Consider the following 14,954-nt stretch of genomic DNA (forward strand, 5'->3'; position numbering starts at 1 on the left):
AACCTGGGAAGAGGAGAGAATGGGTATTTATCTCTTGTCTTGAGTTTTAATGAAAGTATCAGTAAAAGGGAGATGTTTATAACGTGTTCTCTCAAATTAATTAGGATTTAAGTTGGATTACGTCATTAGCTTCCTGGCATCTCTCTCTCTCTCTCTCTCTCTCTCTCTCTCTCTCTCTCTCTCTCTTTAAGTCACACGATAAACTTACAACTCAAAGTCACGTGTAAAGGAATCGAACTTTCTAATGATTCATAGATGTTAATAAAGCACAAAGGAAGTATGTGTTTGTATCCATTTGTAAGTAATAATCACCAAGTCAGAAAATTACTACGCAAAACATACCCGGGCATTTCAGTCGCCAAGAAAACCGCACCTCACCTTCCTTCTACCTGGTGATTACCCAACTAGAACACCTGAATTGACTTATAATTTAGTACCACACACACACACACACACACACACACACACACACACATACACACACACAATCACCATTCTCGATTCAGGAGGTGATTAAGTCAGTCATCTTACCTTGTGGCTAAACTACCAATTACTGTAATTTATACTTTGACAAGATTTCATTCAGTGAGATTAGAGACTATTGATCCGACAACTCTTGATTAATGCTCGGCCAGTCGACTCAAAGATTCAGTCATGTGTGCGTTATTGTGGGTGAATACTGGATAGTCAAACACTCATACTGACTAGTGGGTACACACACACACACACACACACAACACACACTCACATATACATACACACACACACACACACAACACACACACATATACATACACACACACACACACATTGAGATAGCAGGTAAGATAACAGTACTTCTAGATAATAGCAAAAAGATAACTCAGAATATCAGCATTAGTTAAAAGACCGTAAAATATATAGATAGATAGATAGATAATTAGGGAGAGCGAATACCTGTATGGTACACATAGGCCTATAGGTCTTTTGGGGGTCATGTCAGCATTCATAACAAGTTTACATTGGTTTTAAGTTTTAATTGTTTATGTTAAAGCGTTGACTAGGTGTTGTGAAGAGACGCAAGTGTGCATTATCGCATGGATGCACAGACGCACAGATGATGATAATAATAATAATAATAATAATAATAATAATAATAATAATAATAATAATAATAATAATAATAATAATAATAATAATAATAATAATAATAATAATAATAATAATAATAATAATAATAATAATAATAATAATAATAATAATAATAATAATAATAATAATAATAATAATAATAATAATAATAATAATAATAATAATAATAATAATAATAATAATAATAATAATAATAATAATAATAATAATAATAATAATAATAATAATAATAATAATAATAATAATAATAATAATAATAATAATAATAATAATAATAATAATAATAATAATAATAATAATAATAATAATAATAATAATAATAAAAATAATGAAAATGCTACGAATATGAATAAGAATAAAAATTACGAACAAGAATAGTAAGAAAAAAATAATACCTACAAACAAACAAAATATCACCATAATAAAAAAATAATAACACAAGAAATATGAATAACCACGAATAATAGTGAATAAAAGAAGAGAAATTATGATTAAAAAAAAATCTATATAAATGACCGGAGAAAGACGGGAGGTTGAGAATAAAGATAACGGAAGAATTATAACAGAATGAGGCGGTGTAAGATTACTGAAATACCAGCCACGAGACGACAATGTCCAGATATCACGAATGTCGGGGCAGCTTATAAACACGATAGCGCAAAGATTCGATAGCGGTTAGTTATTTGTATATGGATAGATACGATAGCACATAGAGAGGACAATGATAAGATAGCGATGAGTTATATGGATATGGACAAATTCGATAGCCAAAATATGATAGCACAAATATACAATAGCACAAAGATGCGATAACATAGATATACAATAATATATAGATATGATAGCATAGTCATAACACAGAGCTAAGATAACATAATGAGATGATAACATAAAAATACGACACTGGACAGTTATATGAATACGTAGATACGATAGCGGAAAATACGGGCCATAAATTAAAAAAAAATACAAAAACGATAACTTATATGCTAAGTGATTAAGTCTCGCATATAGAAGGACCCTAGACCCTTATTTATAAAGCCCCAAAAGTAAGCCCAACAGACTACTTATGAAGCCCCTAAAAGTGAGCCCTACAGCCTACTTATAAAGCCCTAAGAGTGAACTCTTAAAGACTATATCTAAACCCCTAAATGTGAGCTCTAGAACCTATTTACAAAAGCCCTAAAAGTAAGCTCTTTAGAATCTACTTGTAGAGCTCAGACTATGTCCCACTAAACACTATTTGTAGAGCGCAGAGAGAGCGGGTCGTAAAGCTCTCCCGCCTCACAAATACATAATGGACAAGCGCAAGGGGAATGGCGGCTTGTCACGGGTCGGCAATATAATCAATGGTGTTATGGAACCAGCACTGCTTGGCGAACGATCCGGCCTGCCGTGATACAAATTACCCAAGCACCGCTAGTCACGAACGCCACCCCTGGCAGAGGAGGAGGAGGAGGAGAAGAAGGAGGAGGAGAAGGAGGTGATGGTCGAGGGATAGGGTGGTGAAGGGTGAACTACTGGAGTGCTAGTGACAAGGAATAAGTAGAAGTTGTGAAGTTTCGTCGAGTTGTCGGGATCTTAGTCGCTGTCTTTCTCTCTGACACACCAAAAGGAACCCAAGTGTGTGTGTGTGTGCATACTCTAGACCACTAATAACCACATGCTTGTTTTCAGAGGCATTTGCTGACTGCCATTGTTCACCCCAGAAATGCCGGCGGTGAGTTTCTCCCATGTGATGTGGGAAGCGTTTGTATCTTCCTGTATCTCTCTGCTACCGTCACTGTGTATTGTTATCTCTGACCTGCCTAAGAGAACTCCCTGGGATGGCTTACTCCTATCATTATAAGCGTTGGTTTGATCTTATCAGTAGTAGTAGTAAGGCTTGTTTACTCCTGTCAATACAATGAATGGCGAAGGACTTACGATAGTACAAAGATAGGACAAAGATAAGATAGCGATCAATATCTTTACCATAGTTGTCAGGTTGTAGTTAAGAATGACACCCAATGATACGAGTTGAGGATCTGAGGGTCTTAGCTCTGCAGGAGGACCAGGGGGTGAAGACTGCAGCAGCACCATGGATCAAGCATTTTGGTGGACAATCTTAAGAATACCTGAACTGAGTCGCTAGTAGGTGACTGATTTTCCCTTTATTTTGTTTTCTTCCAAAGGTTAGTCGAACACAAATTCCTCTATTAATGTTTTATTTTTATATTTTTAACAAGATATCCAGAAATACGACTATGGCAGTTGTCTTATACTATTTCCACATGTGAGGTGTTATTCCCAATAGTATAGTGAGAAATGTTATGTATTACCGTCGTTTTATTGACGTTTCAGGGAGGAGTTGCTTATATAATGCTAACACCAAACATCAGGTGTTACAGTGGATGGGTTTTAAGACCTTTCATGCTCTTATAGGTAACGAGAACATTTATTTATGAAGGAGGGAGTAAGGTGAACGCTTACCTGTGTACGAGGACAGGTGAATGTTTACTAGAAAGTGAGAGAGGATTATACGAACGCTCGCCAGAAGATGCTGACGTCATTGTTTACCTAAAGATAAAAGAATTGAAACTTGCTTGAAGAGGATGACTTTACCCGAACGCAAACTAATGCTTGAACACACGTGAGCGATTAATAAGACACGATCACACACAGGAACAGATACTTTTGACACTTTCTTTTCCATGTAACAAAGGAATTACGTTTATCCTCCACAAAAAAAAAAATCATATATAATAATTAACGTTGTAACACAATAGTAAAATTTACATGGTCATAAACTCAAATTCCTGAGGGTTTTTTTCTTATAACTTTCTGTGCATTACCATTTTTTTTATTGTTCTAACGATTTAGTGTTTTATCAGAAGTATCTCACCCTGGTTTATTTATTCTCTACCATTCCTTTAGGTTGGGGCCTGTTTGACTTGGGGCTCATCAGTAAGGGGCCCCATTAGACCTAAAACCATCAAGTCTATATAGAAAGATAATAGGTAGAAATTAATAAACCCAAAACACTGACGTAGTTTAGTGTTCAGGCAACTCTAAGAAGAAGGAGTCAAAGTGTTTTCAGTAATCTTGAGGTTCATTCAACAAAACTGTTACCTTTGACGCATTTAGTTTGAGAGAGAGAGAGAGAGAGAGAGAGAGAGAGAGAGAGAGAGAGAGAGAGAGCTTACAAACCATTTCCCAATACCTATAACTTTTCAAACCCACAACAAATAATGCCAAGACGTCTTCTACCTCCTCCTCCTTGTACTTCAGAACGTGTGAGTACAGAAAGATGTATCTCTATTAAGCTACTGTATTATTATTTTTAACCTATGAAAACACGCTTATGGGCCATAGATGTTAAAGAGCAATCATGGAATGTAATATCAATAACACTTCTCTTCCCTCCCTCTGTGTTCCTCCTCCTTCTATACTCGTGTTCGACAGCAGCACCAGCATAGTAGTAGCCCTCAGTCCAGCTAAATTACGGCTCATATTTCATATTTTATGGCATAACCACTGAATCGCTTATAACGATCCGTTCGAGTCTCTCTCTCTCTCTCTCTCTCTCTCTCTCTCTCTCTCTCTCTCTCTCCTCCTCCTCTGCTCTCTTTTTAGCCAACAACCATCACTTTAGGCTAATTATTTTATAGCTTGTTTCCCGGCGTAATAAGGCTCGTCGCGTGGACCTTAATAGGCTCTCCATCAGCGGGCAACTGAGTTAAAATGCAGTATTACACCACCCAAGCCTTCCCGCCTGTAACAGCTGATCAGTCACACGCTTTGTTTACATCCAGTCAGCTGAGAGGGTGAGTTGCGTTTACCTGTGTAATGTGAACGCATATGGTCATTATTGCGTTTTGTGTTTGTACCTTCTTGCGTGTATACCAATGGTTAATAATAATAATAATAATAATAATTAACGGTTTATTGAAAGAGCTTGGCAGCCAGAAGGCTGAAAATATACAGTTACATATTTGGGGAATGGGTTACGAATTACAAATAATATACAAGTAACATAAGTGACACAAATGAGACATATAATAACTAGATGGGGAAAAGCTCAAACTACAGTTCATTTCAACATAGTGACAGTGTAAGGAGCAGTGTTTACTGGGAGTGAATACACTGATTTATTACAAGTTATTGATAATTTTTACAATGGTTGGGACTGGGCTGTTCTTATAGCGACCAGTTCGTGCACGTATGGGCTGGATGCGGTTGTGGTGTCGAACAGCAATTCTCGGACAAGGGATCTCAGGTGGTAGTAGGAGCCGGTGTCGGGGATGGTGTAGAAGCTTCTTACCAAATTTGCAGATGAGGTCGTGGTGATGGTCAGTGAGAGTCGAAAGGGTCAGTGTGTTGAGCGCTTCTTGATATGTGGAGTAGGAAGGGGAGAGAATAATCTTGCATGCCCTCTTTTGCACTTTTTCTAGGTGTTTACGTTGTGTGGCATTTAGGGAGGAAGACCAGGTGGGGGAGGCATAGGTGAGCTTGGGAAGTATGAATGTTGTGTAAAGACTGAGGAGCTCGTGTGCAGGAACTCCGAGGGACTTGAGTCGGCGGAGGAGGTGGAGACGGAAACTGGAGGATTTGATAACTTCACTGACGTGTGGTTTCCAATTTAGTTTGTTGTCTATGGTGACGCCGAGGAGCTTCGTGTGTGTGTGTGTGTGTGTATTAAGCGACAATATTTTTGTCGTCTAATGTGCTTGCATTTGCTTAGTGAGGTATGTTGTGTGTGTGTGTGTTTGGTTAAGTGTGTGGGTGTGTTTTGAATATTAAATGTGTTGTGTGTGACAGTATAAATAGTACGTTATTACACTTCTAATTTTTTATGTGTTGAAATTTGCCTTTTATCATGTGTGTGTGTGTGTGTGTGTGTGTGTGTGTGTGTGTGTGTGTGTGTGTGTGTGTGTGTGTGTGTGTGTGTGTGTGTGTGTGTGTGTGTGTGTGAAAGCGCAAGTCTATGGGTACGCTTTCATTCTTAAATGTGTGCTTGTTAGAGCATGGATACATTTACACACAGACGAATATGTATCTAAGTAAATGTATACTATTTTTATTCTTTAACACATACATTTTCAAATCATAATCCATGTATGTATTCGACGTATAATCTAAATACGTCTCTCTTTTATACTTTTACGTTATAAGCATGAATTCTTACAGAGTCGCGGTATACAACGTACTGTCTGTCCCCCTACACAGAAGAAGTCACTGTGGGCCCAGCCTGACCCTGGACGCCGGGCTAGCGAAGGTCCAGCTCGGGGTCAGATTGGTAATGATACCTCCAGCCTGAGCTAACAAATTTATGACTCAGAATGTCTCTGTGATGACGTAGCCGCCGATCATAATACACCCAGCATCTAGTGGTATGAAGTCGGTCTCTCGGTCCTCCCAAAACCGGCGTGGTCTGTCGGTCTCTCGGTCCTTCCAACCCTGAATTGGTCTGTCGGTCCTCCAAACCCTGGCGTGGTCTGTTGGTCTCTCGGTCCTCCCAACCCCAGCGTGGTCTCTGTTCTGTACGCTAATCCTCACTGTTGATTTACACTTATTATTCGTTTCAAAGATAAGCTAGTCATGCCGATCCTAACCTAACCTAACCCAAACTAACCTAACCTAACCTAACCTAAGTGACAATTTTATATATACAAACATAACTGAGAAAATTGAACCTTTCTGATCTTATCTAATCCAAGTTAATCCAATGTCTCAAAAAATAGATCCAACGTTAAGACAAGAAAGCACATTAAACAGGAATAGTTTTATCTATATATTTTCTTTGTCATATACAAACAGGGTGTTCCCAAAAATTACTTTACTAAAACAATTCATCAATAAACTCCAGTAACTTTTGCAACACCCTGTACACACACACACACACACACACACACACACACACACACACACACACACACACACCTGTACACACACACACACACACACACACACACACACACACACACACACACACACACGACTGTATCATATATCCCAGGTCTTATATGAGAGCTACTCGTGATATAGGATAAAGATTAGTTTAAGAAGTTGTATTATTCCTAAAAGTGCACCAGTTTTAATGACTATAATGAGGCAGCATGGGAAAAATATGAATAATAACAATGTTTACTTGGGTGAGTGACGGCAGGAAGACATCAATTAGCGAGGCCCCGCACGAAGGCTCTCCTCCTCCTCCTACTACTACCTAGTGAGCCATCAACGTTTATAACAACCTTAAATATATCATCAACCTTAAAAGTGTATCATCAACCTAAAATGCATCGTTATCCTTAAATAAATGTGTCATGAGGCTTAAGTTTATCATCAACCTAAAGAATATTATCATCCTTTAACCTTAAATGTATCATCAACCTAAAATGAATCATCAACCTAAAATGCATCAATAACCTTTAGTATCTCACCAACACATAAAAAACAAAAACATTCCTCACCTACGAATAGAATATCATCCATCACTCAGGTCAGAAAAGGAAGATAAAGACCTAATTAAATCACAACCGATAATTACAGGTGTCATACAATATAAAACAGATACTTAAAATGCATCAGGTAAAGGAATTATACTATATGAATACATTATATGGGTTAAATCATTAGTAAGAGATGATTTCCCCTCTTACTCGTGAAGCTGTTCCTCTTGATTAGACCAGAGGGGACTTTTGGATTGACTTGAAATAGGAAGTTATTGTTATAGGTAGTTCGTTGTTTCTGTGACCCTATGATCAGAGATTGGGTTAATGGTGGTTTTTGTAGTTTTAGTGATCAAAGGTTGAGATTATTACCTATTTCTATATTTCTCATGATTAAAGGATGACCTAATTACCTATTACGTAGTGTTCACGATCAAAGAATGACCCTATTATTCATGTAACTCGCATGTTTAAATAGTTTACCTATTACCTATTGCTCTAATTGATAATGATCTGTTACCTATTGTGTACATCCCACGATTTATTTCACATTTTAAGGTGTCACACAGCCCCCCAAAAAAGTATCTTCATGGATGGATCGATGAATTTCACAATGAACACTACGACTCCTGTTGTCTCGGTAGGGTTATCAAAATTCTTCGTCCTTTGAGTCATATTGTCTCACACGAAAACGTAAATATATTTTTTTTATTATCTTTACGTTATCAAAATCATTATCATTTGGTTCTTCTAAAAGTTAATAGTATTTAGATTCCATTTTCACGCAGTAAGATCGATTCAGTGTTTTTTTTTTTTTTCAAACTGTATTTCCCCCGAGTTGAGATGGACGGGCAACAAGTCATATGATAGATGGACAATATGTGAGAGTTGACCGTCCAAGTACCCTCAGTTTATGGTCATATTTTATCAACCAACAATGAGTTTGTTTGAGCTGAGAACTTGTTTGGTGATGATCGATGTTGCGGTTCATTATATATGTATACTGTATACATATATAGGAATGTTTATTTTTGTTTGTAATTATGTTTGTTTTTGTTTGTTAATATGTTTGTATTTGTTTATTTTTGTTAATGTTTGTATTTGTTTGTGTTTATGTTCGTGTTTGTTTGTCATTGTTTTTCTTTTTCTTTGTTTTTTTATGTTTGTTTTTGTTTGTTTTTATGTTTGTATTTGTTTGCCATTATGTTTGTTTTAGCTTGTCATTGTCTGTTTTGTTTCTTATTATGTTTATTTTTGTTTGTCATTGTCTGTGTTTGTTTCTCATTATGTTTGTTTTTGTTTGTATATGTGTTTTTTCCTTTCTACCTCTGTACGTCTATCAGTTCATTTATCTGCTTAATAATTTTCTCTTTCTGTCTGTCTGTCTGTTTGTCTGTCTGTCTGTCTGTCTCCTTGTTATATTGCCTGTCATTCTATACAACTGTCTGTCAGGATTTCATTCAGTCTCATCTTCACTAGGTCTTCAATGACCAAGCGAGAGTTCACACACACACACACACACACACACACACACACACACACACACACACACACACATTTTAAAGGACCATTACATTAACTTCCATTACAACTCATACAACCAAATTCTACACAATCGTATACAACGTTTAATTACCTAATGAATTTTTTTACATCATCTGAATAATTAACCGATTTATCATTCATTAATACTTACTACAATTAATAACCTAATATATGAGCCTGAAATAGACGGTGTATGATCATATATAACACGTGTCTTAGTCTTTAGTTATCAATTATATCTACATATATTAAGATAATCCAGAGTAAAGCTTTATAATTACCCTCATTGTCGGATTATTAATAACTGATGATTATTTTTTTCTTTCGTTAGATATGTTGATAATTATCTGATATCACCACTGCTGTGAAGTCTTAAAATAATGAAGGATTATTACAAGAGATGATGAATGAGACTTGATAATGAAGGGAAAGATTAATTATGTCTGGTGAATAAATTGGTGATGGGTTGTAAATGATTCCTGTATGATGGTTGACAGTCTTAGTCAAAGGATATTTATGTTATGGTAATTTAATAGTAATTTTTAGATATGTTTGTAAACGGAGTAATGATATGCAAGAACACACACATACACACACACACACACACACACACACACACACACACACACACACACACACACACACACACACACACACACACACACACACACACACACACACGCACACACACACACACACACACACACACACACACACACACACACACACACACACACACACACACACACATACACACACACACACACACACACACACACACACACACACACACACACACACACACACACACACACACACACACACACACACACACACACACACACACACACACACACACATACACACACACACACACACACACACACACACACACACACACACACACACACACACACACACACACACACACACACACACACACACACACACACACACACACACACACACACACACACACACACACACACACACACACACACACACACACACACACACACACACACACACACACACACACATACACACACACACACACACACACACACACACACACACACATACACACACACACACACACACACACACACACACACATACACACACACATACACACACACACACACACACACACACACACACACACACACACACACACATGTAAGCTGTCTTTCACCAATGACTAGCGGTGCTGAACGATTATAGAGAGCGAGTGTCAGCCAGGTTGTGGTTGGTTGAAAATCTTTTGAAATTATCAGAGATTTTTAAAATATTTCTCAAGATGTTATTAGGAAAAAACAGAAATTAATCGTACCTTTACTTTACTATCCTAGGACAGGTTCAGTTACGTTAGGTTAAGTTTGGCGAGGTTATGTTGATTGAGTTAAGTTTGGTTAGATTAACTTTGGAGAGGTTAGGTGAATTAGATGGTAAGGTTAAATTAGCGTCGCTCTCTAGCCTAATATTCACAAGCGTTTCAGTAATAAGTCACAGAAAAGCCTTCGTACCTTTGACCTGTGACCTCATAAACTTGACCTAAGATCATAACCACTGGACCATACCTGAGGAAGCTTCCACAGGTGATCACGAGAACGTAATTTGAAAGTTTGAATACGATAACTCGACACGTTCCGGAGGCTGTGAGCTGATTATCCGAGCTGATAATCTGGATTCGATGGCTGGGAACGTGATCCTCAATTCGATCAATCTCAACCAAGATCAATGAGTGTCCTGCGAATATGACTGGGAAGTTGAACACCAATACTTCCAAGTGTTTGATAAGTTGAATTAGGTATAAACACAAATACATAAAAAATACATGAGAATACATAAGATTGGCTCGCTGTACCCACTTAATAAAGAAGGTACTGTAACAAGTCTTTTTTTTCTGTATGGAGGAAGACAATATGGCATATACTGTAATGAATTACTTTCAAATCCTAAACTGTAAAATCAGGTACCCATTGTCAGCTGGGTGGACAGGAGGTGCCCAGCACGTGAAGTAGAGACCCTATAGACAGGTGTGTGTGTGTGTGTGTGTGTGTGTGTGTGTGAGTGTGTGTGTGTGTTCGTGATATTTTTCGTTTTATTCCTTTTTGTCTATTTATCTTTCTGTGTGATTCTTCCTCTCTCTCTCACACACACACACACACACACACACACACACACACACACACACACATACACACACACACACACACACTTTTTTAATCAATTCACTTATCTTCTTCTCTTTCTCTGTCTCTTTTTTCTTCTCTTTGTTTCCATTCTTTTTCATTCCATACCTCTTTCCACCCTTCACCTCTCCCTTTCCCTTCCTCTCCTCTCCCTGCTTCCTTTACCCGCTCTCTCATTTCCCTTCTATTCCCCATGTTTCTTTTACCCCACTTTTTCACTCTCTCTCCCTCTTCCCCACTTTTACCACTTCCTCTCCTTACCCTTCTCTTATTCCTTCCTATTCTCCTGTTCTCCGCCTCTTCCCAGTTCCTATCCTCACTCTCCCCCTCTCCCCACTTCCTCTCCTCACTCCCCCCTCTGCCTCTCCTCACTCTCCCCACTTCCTCACCTCACTCTCTCCCTCTCCTTACTTCCTCTCCTCACTCTCCCATCTCCCACTTCCTCTCCTCCTCTCCCCTTCTCCCCATTTTCTCTCCCTCTCTCTCCCTCTCCCCCTTCCTCTCCTCACTCTCCCACTTCCTCCCTCTCCTCTCCTCTTCCTCTCCCCCATCTCCCCACTTCCTCTCCCTCCCATCTCCCTCTTCCTCTCCCTCACTCTTCCCTCCTCACTCTCCCCTTCCTCTCCTCACTCTCCCCCTCCCCACTGCCTCCTCCTCTCCCCCACCCCTCACTCTCCCCTCTCCCCCACTTCTCCTCTCCTCACTCTCCCCTTCTCCCACTGCCTCTCCTCTCTCCCTTTCTCCCCACTTCCTCTCCTCACTCTCCCCACTTCCCTCTCCTCACTCTCCCCTCTCCCCACTTCCCTCACTCTCCCCTTCTCCCCACTTCCTCTCCTCCCCTCACCCCACTTCCTCTCCCCCTCTCCCTGTCGTGATATGCACTCCCCCATTATGATTTTGTCGGCAATATTTATGACTGTCTCAAATTCTAGTGTTGGCTGATTTATACTGTTGTTGGGTATATCATCAAGAAGAAATATACCCCTCTCTCCCCACCGTCCTCCCTACACCGATATACCGAACGCCAGTCGAGTATACCGAACATCCGATATCCGTATAGTGATGCACCGAATGTTAGGCGTGTCTAGTGTACCGATATATACCGAATATATATTGCTGACTATACCGCTGTGTATACTGATCATTAGGTGTTAACTGTGTACCAATATACCGAACTTTGGGAGTTTTACCTGTGCCCATATACCGAATACTAGTCGATATACCGAATGCTAGTCGTTTGGACCGAATATCCGACCTCTTTTATGTTGCGATATACCGAACGTGGGGGTTTTCCCTTCACCAGTATACCGAACGCTAGCTTCCTACCTATACCGATAACCAGCCTAGTACACCGAACATTACGCATCCACCTGAAACCAATATACCGAACATCAGCTAAATATACCGAGCACTGGTTATCTGTAACGAATATCCGACGTCCTTCCTACGCCTATGTACCGAGCATTTGGCTCCTGAATATACCGTCTTAGAGAAATACTATGCTTCCCCTTCACCGATATACCGAACACTGGCTTATATACCGAAGACTAGCACTCTCTCTTTGTCGTTATACAGAACACCGGCTTAGTATACCGAACATTTATTTCCCTCTCTATACCGATATGCAGATTAGTTAAATATACCTAATACCAGTATCATCATTTATTCTAATATTGACTACCAACAACGTATACCGAACATCTCTCACCTATTTCGAACTCTTTCCATTTATACCGAACACTATCCGAACATAATAACACGACCTTTCCTACCGATACTAATATACCGACAACTACACCCACTCCTATACCAAATGTTCAGGTCCTTATACCGACCAATTTTATACCGAACGTACACCACCGAAGGATTGGGAGGCATATCGATTACTCATAGTCTAATCCAATGATATACCGATGTTATACCTTTCCCCCTACAACAAGTATACTCACCCTTCACTATACCGATCACACCTACCTGTACTGAATATCTGAAGCTATACCGAATATTTGACTCTATACTGAATGATAATTTTTGTATACATCTGAAGTTATCGTATTTTTGTTTCTTCTATATCAAGTATTGTCTCTATACTGTTTATCCATTGCTATACTGGGTGTCCTTTGCTATACCAGACATCACTTGCTATACTGTGGTGTCCTTGCTATGCCATATTTTCCAATTATGTAATCTTATATAACGTTAAATTTTTAGTACATTTTAAAGTTACTATTTTATATATTTTTCTTACGATAGATTTGAATACATTTTGGGGGAAAAATTTTGATGTGAAATTTAAGTCAATTTGCGGTTCACTTTTAAGTAAATTTTCGTAAGTTTAGGGTTACATTATTTGTAAAGTGGTGAGCTATTCTATGTATTTTAAGTTAAATGCTCAGTTGTTAAAAATAGCCGATGATTGGCCGTATGGTTCTCAGTTCTAAAAGACCCCAATCTTACCGGGCCCCAGTCCTCAAAGGCCCTAGTCCTACCGGGCCCCACACCAAACAAAGGTAACCATTAAAAGTAGTGACCAGTCCTAATGGGCCCTTACCTATTCTCACCTAACCTAACCTCACATTTCAAGATTAAACCCGAGGCTTAATAGGCCGCGTCTTAAAGAGCCTCAGTCTTACTTAACCCAAACTAATTTAATATTTGAAATTGGGTTCCAAGACTCATAAAAAACAGCGTTCTTAAAGACTCACATGCATATAAACCGCGTTCTTGAGAGACTTACACGCATGCAAACCGCGTTCTTAAGAGACTTACACGCATGTAAACCGCGTTCTTGAGAGACTTACACGCATGCAAACCGCGTTCTTGAGAGATTGCATGACTCCAAACAGCGTTCTTAATAATAACCCGAACGTAAAATCGAGAAAAAGACTAAACACAGGATTACACCACAGCAGATGGCGTTCTCGAGGGGTAGGGGAGGGGGGTTACACTCATGTAATCCACGTTCTCGAGGGATTACAACGGGGCAGATAACATTCCCAATGGGGGTTACAAGACGAGATATCATTGACCATAAGATTACATCCCGTTAGCAGCCAGGAGTCTTGTCGTCGTCACAGCAGTCAACGACACTCCAACACGACAAGGAACATTTACAAAAGGGGACAGATCCGTAGGTAAGTATATCTCTCAGGTGGTATAGCCAAATAGACCTGAGTTAGTGGTGGTATAAGCTGGTGATGCAGTGTCGTGTTATGTACCCAGCAGGTCGTCTTTACAGTATTTCTGAGGGGTAGTAATTTTTTTTTCCGTGACAATTTAGCTGATATTTTTTTCTTCCTGGTGTGTTGGTCTGGTTTAGGTGTGTCATTTTTTTCCCCTTCATGGGAGTTTGGAAGAAAGTTTTATTCTGGCCGTTTTTTTTTTTCTGTGAATTTGGAAGGATTTTTTTTTGTTTTTGTTTTATTTATACTTCAGTTGTATGCTTTTTTTTTACATGGGAATTTAGTTGAAAGTTTCTTGTTTTTTTTTTTGTTTTTTTTTGCTTCAGACGTCTATTTTTTCCCACGGAGGAACTTGAATGATACAAGTTTTATTATTATTATTATTATTATTATTATTATTATTATTATTATTATTATTATTACTACTTTTTGTTAATGATACTTCCTCCTCTTAATTGGTTACCTGACAA

The sequence above is a fragment of the Homarus americanus genome, unplaced genomic scaffold (assembly GCF_018991925.1).
Source record: "Homarus americanus isolate GMGI-L3 unplaced genomic scaffold, GMGI_Hamer_2.0 scaffold11022, whole genome shotgun sequence".
Taxonomy (NCBI): Eukaryota; Metazoa; Arthropoda; class Malacostraca; order Decapoda; family Nephropidae; genus Homarus; species Homarus americanus.